The 13,028-nt window shown below is 40.7% G+C and overlaps 1 protein-coding gene across 1 annotated transcript in view; it reads left to right on the forward strand.

Annotated features, from left to right (window-relative positions):
• Window positions 1-13,028, forward strand: part of LOC142442265 (uncharacterized) — a 1,041,239-nt gene that overhangs the window by 971,063 nt on the left and 57,148 nt on the right.

Raw genomic sequence — 13,028 nt, forward strand, 5'->3', positions numbered from 1 at the left:
CCCATAGACCCAGATCAGATATCTGAATCTCCACCTTGGGGAATTGTCACCAGGCACAGGAAAACACCCAGCAATAGCATCTTGGCAGTTCTACCTCTGGTAATATGGAGTCCTCAGAGACAGTGAAGCTTAGGGAGAGGATCTATGAAGGGTTCATCACCCTGGACCCAAATCTTGGACAACTGGGAACAGGAAAAATAATCACTGATGACAAGCAATGGAACCCTAATTATGTCAAACTATTTTTGGAATCTTGACATGACTAGTGAGAAGTACCCACTAGCCAGAAGACTCTCACAGGAATTTCATGACTTATGGACAAGGTCTGGGGATCCTACAGAACCCTGGCCATGATGTAACATTTTCACTAATTTGAAATTTCACCTGGAAATGGATGGGGTGTTCTGCATACTAGAAGCCTGCGGAATAAAATAGAGATGTTCATAGTTTTCTCAGAAGCTGAAAATAAATTATGACCCCGTCATCTTCTTTGGGATAAAACCAAAGTGAAACTCACTGCCATTGAGCTGCTTCAGACTCATAGTGACTCTAGAAGACACAGTATAATTTTATGTTGAAAAACACTCAGCAAAAAGAAATGTGGGACATGTTACCAACACGACTCTTGCTGAGAAACAAAGACAGGAGCCGCATGAAAGTGAACGGGGACCGATCTCCTTGGAGCAAACAAGGACTGAGCTGGAAGATTCCCCAAGGGAAGCTCCTGAACAAAATAGTGGACCAAGTTAACACTTTTAGACAACTGTTCCAATAAATTTGTATACCAAAGTATAGGATGATGAATGTTTAACACATTTCATAGGGATGGTCATGATTTTAAATTAGAGTGGGGTTGCAATTCTTAACAAGATAAGGCTCATTATAGTTATTGGTTCCAAATGTTGTCTTATTTGGTCTGGTGACTTATCTATGGTGACTTTTGGTTCTTTGAACAAAGTTACTCTGTTCTATGTGATCTGTGACCGGAAGGTTGGGGATGTCTTTTGTGGACATAGCAGCCTGTCCAGGTTAGTCAAAACTGATACTCATGTGGTGTAATGGGGTTATTTTCTGAGGAAAGGGCTCAACAGAGGAAGGGTCTCAGGAAGGAAAATGCAGAATAAGTATAGGCAATAAATGAGGTATTCTGACATCCTGTGGCAACATCCCATATGCAAGAGGAAGTTGGACAAGCTGTGGGATCTGCATTGTGACACAAAGTTAAGCAGGTTGGGGAATGGGCTCAAACAGAATGCTCAATGTTCACGGTTGTTCTTTTTTTTTTTAAAACATTTTATTAGGGGCTCTTACAACTCTTATCACAATCCATACATATACATACATCAATTGTATAAAGCACATCTGTACATTCTTTCCCCTAATTCTTTTCTTTTTTTTACCTTTTACTAGAGGCTCATACAACTATTATCACAATCGATACATATACATACATCTATTGTATAAAGCACATCCGTATATTCTTTGCCTTAATCATTTTCAAAGCATTTACTCTCCACTTAAGCCCTTTGCATCAGGTCCTCCTTTTTTTCCCCTCCTTCCCCACTCGCTCCTCCCTCATGAGCCCTTGATAATTTATAGATTGTTATTTTGTCATATCTTGCCCTATCCGGTGTCTCCCTTCCCCACCTTTTCTGCCGTCCATCTCCCAGAGAGGAGGTCACATGTGCATCCTTGTAATCAGTTCCCCCTTTCCAACCCACTCACCCTCTATTCTCCCAGTATCGCCCCTCACACCGCTGTTCCTGAATGTATCATCCACCCTGGATTCCCTGTGCCTCCAGCCCCTATATGCACCATTGTACAACCTCTGCCCTATCCAGTCCTGCAAGGTAGAATTCGGATCATGGTAGTTGGGGGGAGGAAGCATCCAGGATCTGGTGGAAAGCTGTGTTCTTCATCGGTACTACATCGCACCCTGACTGACCCATCTCCTCTCCCAAACCTTTCTATGAGGGGGATCTCCAGTGGCCGACAAATGGGCCCTGGGTCTCCACTCTGCACTTCCCCCTTCATTCAATATGGTATATATATATAAATTTTTTTTTCTGCATGATGCCTTATACCTGGTCCCTTTAGCACCTCGAGATCGCACAGGCTGGTGCGCTTTTTCCATGTGGACTTTATTGCTTCTGAGCTAGATGGCCGCTTGTTCACCTGCAAGCCTTTAAGACCCCAGACACTATCTCTTTTGATAGCCGGGCACCATCAGCTTTCTTCACCACATTTGCTTATGCACCCGTTTTTCTTCGGTGATCATATCATGGAGGTGTGCAGCCAATGATATGATTTTTTGTTCTTTGATGCCTGATAACTGATCCCTTCGGGACCACATGGTCACACAGGCTGGTGTGTTCTTCCATGTGGGCTTTGTTGCTTCTGAGCTAGATGGCCGCTTGTTTATCTTCAAGCCTTTAAGACCCCAGACACTATCTCTTTTGATAGCCGGGCACCATCAGCTTACTTCACCACATTTACTTGTTCACCCGCTTTGGCTTCAGCAGTTGTGTCGGGAGGGTGAGCATCGTAGAGTGCCAATTTAATAAAAGAAAGTATTCATGCATTAAGGGAGTGCTTGAGTAGAGGCCCAAGGTCCTTCCACCACTTTAATACTAAACCTATAAATACAGACACATAGATCTATTTCCCTATCCTCATATATATATTTGCATGTACATGTCTTTGTCTAGACCTCCATATATGCCCCTTGACTCCTAGCTCTTTCTTCCACCTCCCTTGACTTTCCTCCTGTCCTACTACCATGCTCCGTCTCCACCTGGGCTACAGCTATACCTCTTCTCTACGCAACCCTACCCTTGATCATTCCCCACCAGGCCTGCCACTCCCCCCTCACTACCATTTTGGGTCCCATGTTGTTCCCTTGTCCCTGTGTTTGTTAACACCACTTGGTTGTTCTTATTCTGTTGTCAGATTCTATCTTTTTATTGTACTTACAACAAATAGAGTCTTGTCGCAAAAGATTAGTTATTGAAGACTTAAAGATAACGTTTCCCAGAGATGGTAAGTCTATTGTTATGTATTGTTTGTTTTTTCCATTGCTCTTTTTTTAAGGAATTTGGAAGTGATTGGTAGACATCATTTCTCAAGAAATGTACATAGTATTTCCTTTTTCTGCTCCTCCTTCCAAAGACCAAACTGGAATTTGAGTTAATAATCAAAGAGTTTATTGATGAACAAGCAGTTCTGGAATGGACAATAATAATTGTAAGGATGCACAGAGTACTGCAGTAAAGAACACTTTCAGATATAAATTCAAAAAGATCCTGGAACATACAAGAAAATTCCACTTATTTGATCTTTATTACTTTTGTCTCAAATAGACAAGGCAATATCGAAATCACTTTGTAAAGACTGAGTAATTTAAAAGTGTCTTATTTGTTTGTTTTTAAATATTGGGGGTGAGAATGAATGCTCTTCCTCACAGCTGTTGTGAGAGTAACTGGGAAGAAGGAAGGAGGATGCCTGGAGGTTTCCTGAGCTTTGCTGATTTTAAAAGTCAGTTCAAAATAAACAGTAATCATATACAACTAAAAACATCTTTTGTAGACACCCATCCTTGTTTGAAGAGAACTCTTTTGTCCTCTTCACGGGGGTGGGGGAAATAAGGTGGGGGTAGCAGCGACACTCACAAATTCATGGCTGGTGAAAGATTGAGTAAACACAGCCTGTTCTGACTTCAGGAGGAAAAGAAGGACCATGATTAGGATAGGGACAGCAATGACATTTTAAAACCTTACAAGATTGGATCACAGCCCTCTTTTCCAGGTGTGATTCACAAAATATTGGCCTAATACTCCAATACTTGTCAAAGGCAATCCAGGATACGTAAGGTCCTGAGAAAGTGCTAAAGTGAGTAAGTCTCTCCTATCCTATCCAGAAGAGACTTGCCAATACTCTTAAGAATTCCTTTACATTACCTTTTTTGACATTGCAGGTTAGTGGTCAGAAATAAGCAATTGAGGCTGATAGTAGGTGAGATTCAAACTGAATTTGGTGGTCTCATTATGCTTATTTGAATGAAGGTACTAGGAAAGGGTGCTGCTAGGACTATGGATTGCCAGAAGAACAAACCAGTCTGCCTTGACAAAAGTACAGCCAGATGCTCTTTGGGTTCAAGGATGGCAAGACTTTGTCTCATGTAACTTGGACATGTTATCAAGAGAGAGAGTCCCTGGAAAAGGACAACATGGATGGAAAAGTGTTCAGGATGATGCAGGACTTGGCAGTGTTTCAATCTGTGAGCATAAGGTCAGTGATTCAGACCTGACCGGAGAGCACTGTGTCAGTCTGGGTAGATCAGAGAAACAAATCCACAGAAACTCATATGTATATAAGAGAGAGTTTTCTGTAAGAGTTAAGTGTACATTAAGAAACCATCCCTACCCAGGCCAGTCCAAGACCATCAATCTGACACTAGCCCATATATCCAACACAGATCTACAAAGTCCTCCTCAAACTCACAAAACACATGCAATAATGCCAAATGCAGGAGGAAAGTCAAATCAGTGAGTGTTTAAGCATCTCAGCGCTGGCAGGAGTCTCCACGCTGTTCTCCAGACCCAGGTCTCCATCTTTGCAGGTCCATGTGGCTTCTCCTCAGGGATGTCTCCCAGGAAGTGAGCTTTGCTAGGTGAGGCAAAGAACTAGCTAAGGCAGCTGCACACTGGTCAGACCATCCGAGAACAAGAGACCAGAGAATAAGAAAGGCGAGGCTCACCAAGCCATTTATCTCTGCTCTTTAATTAATCCCATGTATTTATCGGCCAGGTTAGCACAATAAACCTTAACTATCACAGCAACTAACAACAACTTGTGCAAACCTCAGTCTTCCACAAATGTAGGCCTCAGAATTCAATCCCTAAGTTAAACTTAATTTAATAGCAGTTTATTATAAATTAATGCAAGAATACAAAGTACAGGTTTCTTAATTTGCTGTCCGCAGCATGTACTCCTGATGCTGCAACAAATCACAGGACCTCACTTGGGATTCATGTACATTCCTTTTCTCATTTCAAATTTGAAAATTTGTTAGAGTACACGACATGTTGATGCACCAGTGCTACTCCTCCTTTGAAATAAAAACTTAAGCCCGCTTCTATTTGAAGGACAGAAGTTGCTAACTTTTTTAGCTGGGATGTGGATAGACCCTTACAAACAAGGAGAAAAACCTGAAAACAAAAACACCATTTCATGTTGGCTTGCTAGAGCATCATCATCCTTAAGCACTGTCTATAAACACCCAGGCCATGTTGCTCAGGGAGAGAGATTTTGATGAACAATGTCATCCTTAGTTCTATTAAATAAATATTTGTTCTCTGTTTTATTACTGTTTCAGTTGGAGACACGCTGTCCAAATCACCCTGACTGCATAACCTAATTTAAATAGATAAGGCAGATTGTGGAGCACTTTTGTTTGTGTGTTTGTTTCAGACATATTCCCATAGGCTCCCAACCAGTAAATCCTTAAAAGAGCAGGAAGCCTCATCTTTATCCAAAGAAATGACTGGTTGATGTGGACTGTCAACCCTTTAGTTAGAAACATATATGTAAACCACTAAACAAACAGAACACAGGAAATAAACTAGTTTAATTGTTGGCAATGCCTGCTGTATATGTAAATTTAAACATGTCTCATATCCTTTGGCTTGGTTCATTAGGCAACGTGTGGAATTTACAGGGTTACACAGGAGTAACATGTTCGGGGCGTTGAGTGTGGAAATACCCCTCTTAATGATTTTCTCTGTGACTGAACTATTGGCCACTCACATCACACACTGTGAGCCTCGCTCTGCTTTTCCAGTGGCTGCCTCTATGCTGATGGTAATCAAGCCAGGAAACCACCTTCCTGGCTGCGTCCTAGCTTGCCTGCCCTCAGGAAGGCCAGTGAGGCTTGGGGAATAACATCCCAGAGGGACAGGTGTACTCAATGGGATCAGGTTTTTCCTTGGACATATAACCTATTAAAAATACTTTTACCACAGAACTCTGATCACTAGGACTCTGAGAACAGTGCAGTAGTAAGTCTGCACCAGACAGACATAAGTAGAAGAAACAGAGAAAACATAAATAAATGGAGACGTAGAATTATGGACACTCTATGTCTTTAGCTGTGCTGGGGTACAATGAGACACATCCTTGTGTTCAAAACTTCATCATACATTTGGAATACTGGTTATTCACACCATGACAGGGAGGTTTGGGGGAAATAGGGAGCTAAAAATATGAGTACATTAAAGGAGAGTATGTGTATATAATGTGAATTATATGCCAATAAAACAGTTAAAACACAAAGTAAAAGCTCAAGCTATTACCTCTCCTCCATGCATAGATGCATAGTCTTTTGTAGGTGCCATCAGTCAGATTCCAACTCACGGTAGAGCCACGTGGCAGGGCAAAGCTGCCCCACAGGATTTCTCAGGCTATTGTCTCTGCAGAAATGAATGGCCAGGTCTTTCTTCCACAGCACTGCTTTCTGTTAGCTGCTGAGAACTACTTCATGTAGTGCCATCAGGGCGTCCTCCACACATACTCCGGCTTCCCATGACCTATTTCCCACGTTATAACTAGAGCATTCATTTGAAAGAGAAAACCATTTTGTGTCAAAGCCTTCCCTCTCCATCTCAGAATCAAAGCTCCAGTCACAATGATCTCTTAAATTCCCTGAAAATTGCCAGGCTCTCGCCTACTGCATAATCATCCTGAATAGCCTTGGTGGCAGAGTAGCTATGTGTTGTGCTGATAATTACAGATCAGCAGTTCAAAATCATCAGCTGTTCCTCAATAGAAAGACAAGGCTTTCTATTCCATTGAATAGTCACAGTCCCAGAAACCCACAGGGGAAGTTCTAGCCTGTCCTAAGGGTTGCTGTGAGTCAGCCTTGAGTCCATGGCATTGAATTTGTTTGAGTTTTGTTCTTATTTGTCTCCTAACTGGAGTCCTTGGATGGAACAGTCAATGCACGTGACTGATCAAGAGATTGGCAGATTAAATTCACAAGCAACAACACCCTCAAGAAAGTCCTGGCATCATACTTCAAAAATATAATGACCCTTGAAAACCCCAGGAAGGGTATCTTTCCTCTGTCACATGTGGGTCACTGAGATTTGGAATCCACTGGATGGCAACTGATTGTTTGACTTTGGGCTAACTAGCTGCTACTTAAGGAACCTGGATGGTGTAGTGCATTATGTATTGGGCTGATAAACACAAGGTCACCAGTTCAATGCCACCAGCTGCTCTGTGGGAGAACAATGAGACTATCTTTTGACAAAAAGAATTTCATAGGTTCCCAAATTTATTTGGCTAACTAGCCCTTACAGAAAAGTAATAATCACGCAGCACTTCTGTGGCAATTGAAAACTTCTGTAGGGTAGTCCATAACCTGGGATAAAGTATAGGTATCTGCTGTTGAAACCTCCCTGCATCATTCCAGTGATCCCAACCTCACCCTCAGGGGAGCGCTTTTACTCACTTTGGGGAACACTGACTTGCAGGCTCCGGAAATACCAGGGGGCATTTCTAAGTCTGTCTTAGAGGGTCCCAATAGTCAGAATTGACTTGTTGATGGTGGTGTGGTTTTAACTCCCACTCCTGCAGATCTCAGCGGCCATGTTGGTTCATCTGGAGTCACACTGAAGAAATCTCAGCCTTGGTACTTATTGACTGTATAAGTCTGGGAAAGTTCACCTAAGCGTCCTTACTGTTATGATTAAAGGATTCTGTCCCTTTCAAGTTTTTCTAACACATGACCAGTTCCCACATATGCTTCACTCATCTTGTGAAATCCTGTCTTGGGAAAAGCATATAGGTTTAGACTTATTTTATTGATAGTTCGGTTATAAAAAAGAATCCCTTGCTGGTGTGCACAATGTTTTACCTCACATAAAAATTACTTCTGAAAAATTTCTAGTTGGCATGTGAGATAAAGTTTATTGTGCCAACCTGGTTGACACATGTGGGATTAATTGAAGGGTGGAGGGATAAATGGCTCCGTGAGCCTTGCCATTCTAATTCTCGGGTTTCTTGCTTTCTGATGGTTGGACCAGGATGCAGTTACCTTAGCCAGTTCCCTTCTTCAACTGGCAAGGCTCATTCCTGAAAGACATCCCTGAGGAGAAGCCACATGGACCTACCCTGATGCAGCCCTGGTTGCTGGAGAAGCCATGTGGAGACCCCTGCCAGTGCTGAGATGCTTACATGCTCACTGATTCGGGTTTCCTCCTGCAGTCAGCGTTATTGCATGTGTTTTGTGAGATGGAGGAGGACTTTATTGATTGGTGTTGGATGTACGGGCTAATTTTGGACTTGTTGGCTTTGGCAGCACTGGGTTGGGATGTTTTCTTGATGTGCACTTACCCTTTATATAAAACTCTCTTATTCATGTTTCTGTGGATTTGTTTCTCTAATGTACCCAGACTGAAACAATATGATAGTAGTTGTTTATTTTTAATGGAATAATGTACTGTAGTCTGAAATTGCAGTGCTAAGTGTGTCATTGTGTCCTGATACACAGTCTTTAAAACATGGGAACACAGGTACAATGTTTCATTCTTGACTCTGTGAGAGCTATCTCCAGGGATTGTAACAGTGTAATTGTGTTTCCTGGATGTCTAACAAATAAGGTGGTGAATGATCTTGGTCTCTATTCAAATATAGAGAAATGATCCAACAAAAGTAATTTTGGCAAAGAAGGGGCTTATGAAACACTTTTTTTGTGTGTGGGTGGGTCGGGAGGGAGTCTGGAAATGAGACCATTTAGCCACTATAGTGGGCTTTTGAGGGAGGTATAATGCCATCTCCTGTTGGAATATTTGGGTGCATGTGATTTGTTCTCTGCTTTTGGTAAATATTGGGGTTGGGAGAACTGACTCATATTGAAGTGGTTCTCAAGCCTCGTTACACAGCATAATCACTTATAATGAAGGTTTAAAAAAAAACAGTGGATCATACCACAATCCAAATCAATTAAACTACTGAGGTGAGAGCTAGGTGATTCCTGATAGCAGTTCATATGAAGAACTGATTTGTCCACTTGTGGAGAATTAGTCACTGCAACCTCATGAATAGCAACAGAACTCTGTCATATATACTGCCAAAAATAAGACCTCAGTCCAGAACTCAACTCACTGCCAGTGAGTCGATGTCAACTCCTACTGACCTAATAGACAGGATAGAAATGTCCCTCTGTGTTTCCCAGACTGTAACTCTTTAAGGGAGTAGAAAGCCCTGTCTTTCTCCCAAGGAACATTGGTGGTTTTGAAATGCTAATTAGTAGTTCATAGACCAATGCATAACTACTATGCCACCAGGGCTCTTTCTCAAGATAGAAGGCACTCAAAATATGGTCAGGGAAGAACTACCAGCTCAAAGCAGAGTTGATCATAATGATATGAATGGAATAAGTCAGTTGAGACCTTCATTTGCTGATAGAGGATGTCTCAATATGATAGAGGATGTCTCAATGTGAGAAGAAACAGTGACAATTATTTAATCATTGAAACTCAGAATTTTGAACTACTAATATAGAAAAACTAGAAGTCATAAAATATTACATGGAACTCATAAAGATCAATACGCTAGGTGTTAATGAGCTGAAACGGACTGATATCTGCCATTTTGAATCAGACAGTCAAACAGTTTGGTGTGCTGGGAATGACACATGCAAGTGGAATCACATTCATCTTCCTAAAGAACGTTTCAAGATCTACTTGAAGTACGATGCTATTGTGATCAAATACTATATATCTGCAGACAAGAAAATCTAGTCAATACGGTTATTTAAATTGTTGCACCAAGTACTAAAGCTGATGATGAAGAATCTGATGGATTTTACCAACATCTTCAGTGTGAAATTGATCAAACACAATCTGAATGCATGGATAATTATTGGCGATTGGAATTCAAAAGTTGGAAACAAAGAGGAAGGAATAATAATTGGAAAATATGGTCTTGGTGATAGAAATAAATCTGGAGATCACATGATAGAATTTTACAAGGCTAACAACTTGTTCATAGCAAATACTTTGTGGGCACACACAGGAATCAAATTGACTACATTTGTGGGAAGAGAAGATGGAGAAGCTAAATGTCAGCCGCTAAAATCAGTCCAGTAGTCAGCTGTGGAACATGCCATCAATTGCTTGTAGCTAAGTTCAGATTCAAGCTGAAGAAAATTACAACAGGCACACGGGAGCCAAATACAACCTTGAGTCTATCTCACCTGAATATTGAGGTGTCAGGAGCAGATTTGACTCACTAAACACTAAGGATATCACCGAGAACATGAAGAAAGCAAAAGGTCATTGAAGAGACGGGAAAGAAAGGATCAAACTGGATGTCAGAAGAGACTCTGAAACTTGCTTTTAATCATGGAGTAGCTAAGGCACTTCATAAGAAATGATGTCAAAGAGCTGAACAGAAACTTTCAGAAAGCAGCCGGAGAAGTACTATAATGAAATGTGCAAAGACCGAGAGTGAGAAAACTAAAATGGAAGAACATGTTCACTATATCTTAAAATAACTGAAGAAAAACAAATCTGAGCTTTGAGGTGCTCTACTGAAATATTCTATGGGGAAATATTGAACGATCCAGGAAGCATGAAGTGAAGATGGAAAGAATACACATTATTTTACCAAGAAGAACTAGTTGGCATTCCACCATTTCAAGAGGAAGGATATAAACAAGAACCAACAGTACTAATGGAAGATATTCAAGCCACACTGACGAAATTAGCCAAAACCAGTTACCAAGAATTGACTGAATTCAATTTTAAAAGTTTCAACAAATTGATGAAGCACTGGAAGCATTGGTGGAATGATGTTTTGGGGTTCTGGGACCCTGCTGGAATGACCCTCTGAGGGATCCATGACCCTACCAGAATGATGCTATTTGGGGTCCGGATCAAACCAGAATGATGCTCTAGGAGTCTGGGACTTGCCAGAAAAAATTGTTGGCGTATCTGAGACCTCTCCAGAAAGTTGCTCTCCCACCAGAGAGATCCTCTGGGGGACTGGACCCCTCCGGAACCATCATCCACTAAGTGCATGCTTCTATGGGGGTGCCGAAAACCCCCTTCCCTCAAGTATACCTCTTGCAGTATTCCCGCTCCACAACGCTCCATTCACCTACTCTCAGCACAGACTGGTGCCGACAAAAATTAAGAACAATTATTGTTAGTAGGCATTGTGTTTGGTCCTAGAGAATCTTTATAATAAAAGACTTACTTGAAGCATAAACTATCCAGAGCAAGACAAACTATTTAGTAATAAATGTCAAGTTTATAAATAATGTACTATAGTGGAGCAGAGGAGTGAACTTTGCATAAGATGTGAGAAGGCTAAACATTTAAACTGAGACCTGAGCAAAAAATGACCCAGGTACAAATCTGATGTTTTGATGGATTGGTAGACTGATTATTATCCAGAGGCAATATTCTACAACTCATCTACAGATTCAACCTAATTCTTCTCCAGGTTTGTTTTTCCAGAAAATGACAAGCTGATTCTAAAATTTTTATGGACATGTGACAGTTTTAGTATAGCCCAAATAATCTTGAAATACAATAAAATATAGGTGGAAAATGCACATTGCCTGATATGAAAATTTACTAAAAATCTATAGTAATTAAGACTGTGTAGCAGTGACATAAAGGTAGACATATTAATGGAATATAATTGAGAGTCTAAAAATTCAACCTCATACATCCATAGCTAATTGACTCAAAAAGAGTACACAGAGAAGTCACTGTGATTTCAGCAAATGCTGTCAAACCACTAGATACAGGAAAAAAGAATGGGTTTTGACTTCCACCTTGCACCATATGCAAACACTAACTCAAAATAGATCTAAGACCTAAATGTAAGAGCCAAATGTATAAAACCCTTAATAGAAAACATATACATAAATGTTTGTGACCCTGGATTAGGGAATGGTTTCTTAAGATATCTTGCATTTTAAGCAATTATGACATCTTAAACATAAGCAGCCCAATTTCAACATAAGTTGAACTTCATCAAAATTAAAGTCCCTTATAATTGGAAAGACACAATCAAGAAATTTAAAAAGGCAACCTACATCAGTAACTATTCATGAGATACCTAATAATCTTGTATTCAGAATATATAAAGAAATGTTATGTCAAAAACTAAAACTCAACAAATTAAAAATTAGTCAAGAAGGTAGTCACTACTCTAAAGATACAAGTATGTTAAATATAAACTATATAAATCTATTATAGATTTAGTCTAAAATTTCTGTAAATTGTTTGAAACTGAAAAATATTAAAATGAGTCTACAAGAACTAAAATAATATTCCGAGGCTATCCAATCTGAATTTAGGTAACATTTAAAGAAGAGACTTAATGGAATGAACACTAATGGCCTGATGAGCTGGGATGGGGGGGGGGTTGATATTAAGAACATTATATGTGAAGGAAGCAAAAGTTCATTAAAGACAGAAAAGCAAGAAAAAAATCAAAGTGGATATCAGAAGAGACATTGAAATTGCTCATTACTTAGAGTAGCTAAGGCAAATGGAAGAAATGATGGAGTTAAAGAGCTGAACAGATAATCTCAAAGGGCTGCTCAGGAAGACAAAGTATTAAAGAATTAATCAGTTTTTCACCTTATATGCTACCAAGTCCTGCCAGCCACCTCCACCCCCATCTGCCCCAACCCCAAATGGCTCTGATAACGCCCATCAGCCCCCACTACAATCCCTAGGCCACAGCCACATTCTTGAACTATCCAAACAACTTCCCCACAGCTCTCCCTGCATCCACACCTGCACCCCTTCTCCAAGTACCTGCACCAGGCTCCACTCTGAAGCCCCAGTGATATACCTCATGCTGCCATGGCCATGTCACTGCTCTGCTCAACTCCCTCCAAAGGTTCCCTACCCTCATCAGGAAGCTGGATGAGTTCTGGGAGGCTGGTTAGCACCAGGAATGGCTGACCTGTGCTAGCTCCTTCTTCTTGTCCTTTCAAATGT

The sequence above is a fragment of the Tenrec ecaudatus genome, chromosome 3 (genome assembly GCF_050624435.1).
Source record: "Tenrec ecaudatus isolate mTenEca1 chromosome 3, mTenEca1.hap1, whole genome shotgun sequence".
NCBI lineage: Eukaryota > Metazoa > Chordata > Mammalia > Afrosoricida > Tenrecidae > Tenrec > Tenrec ecaudatus.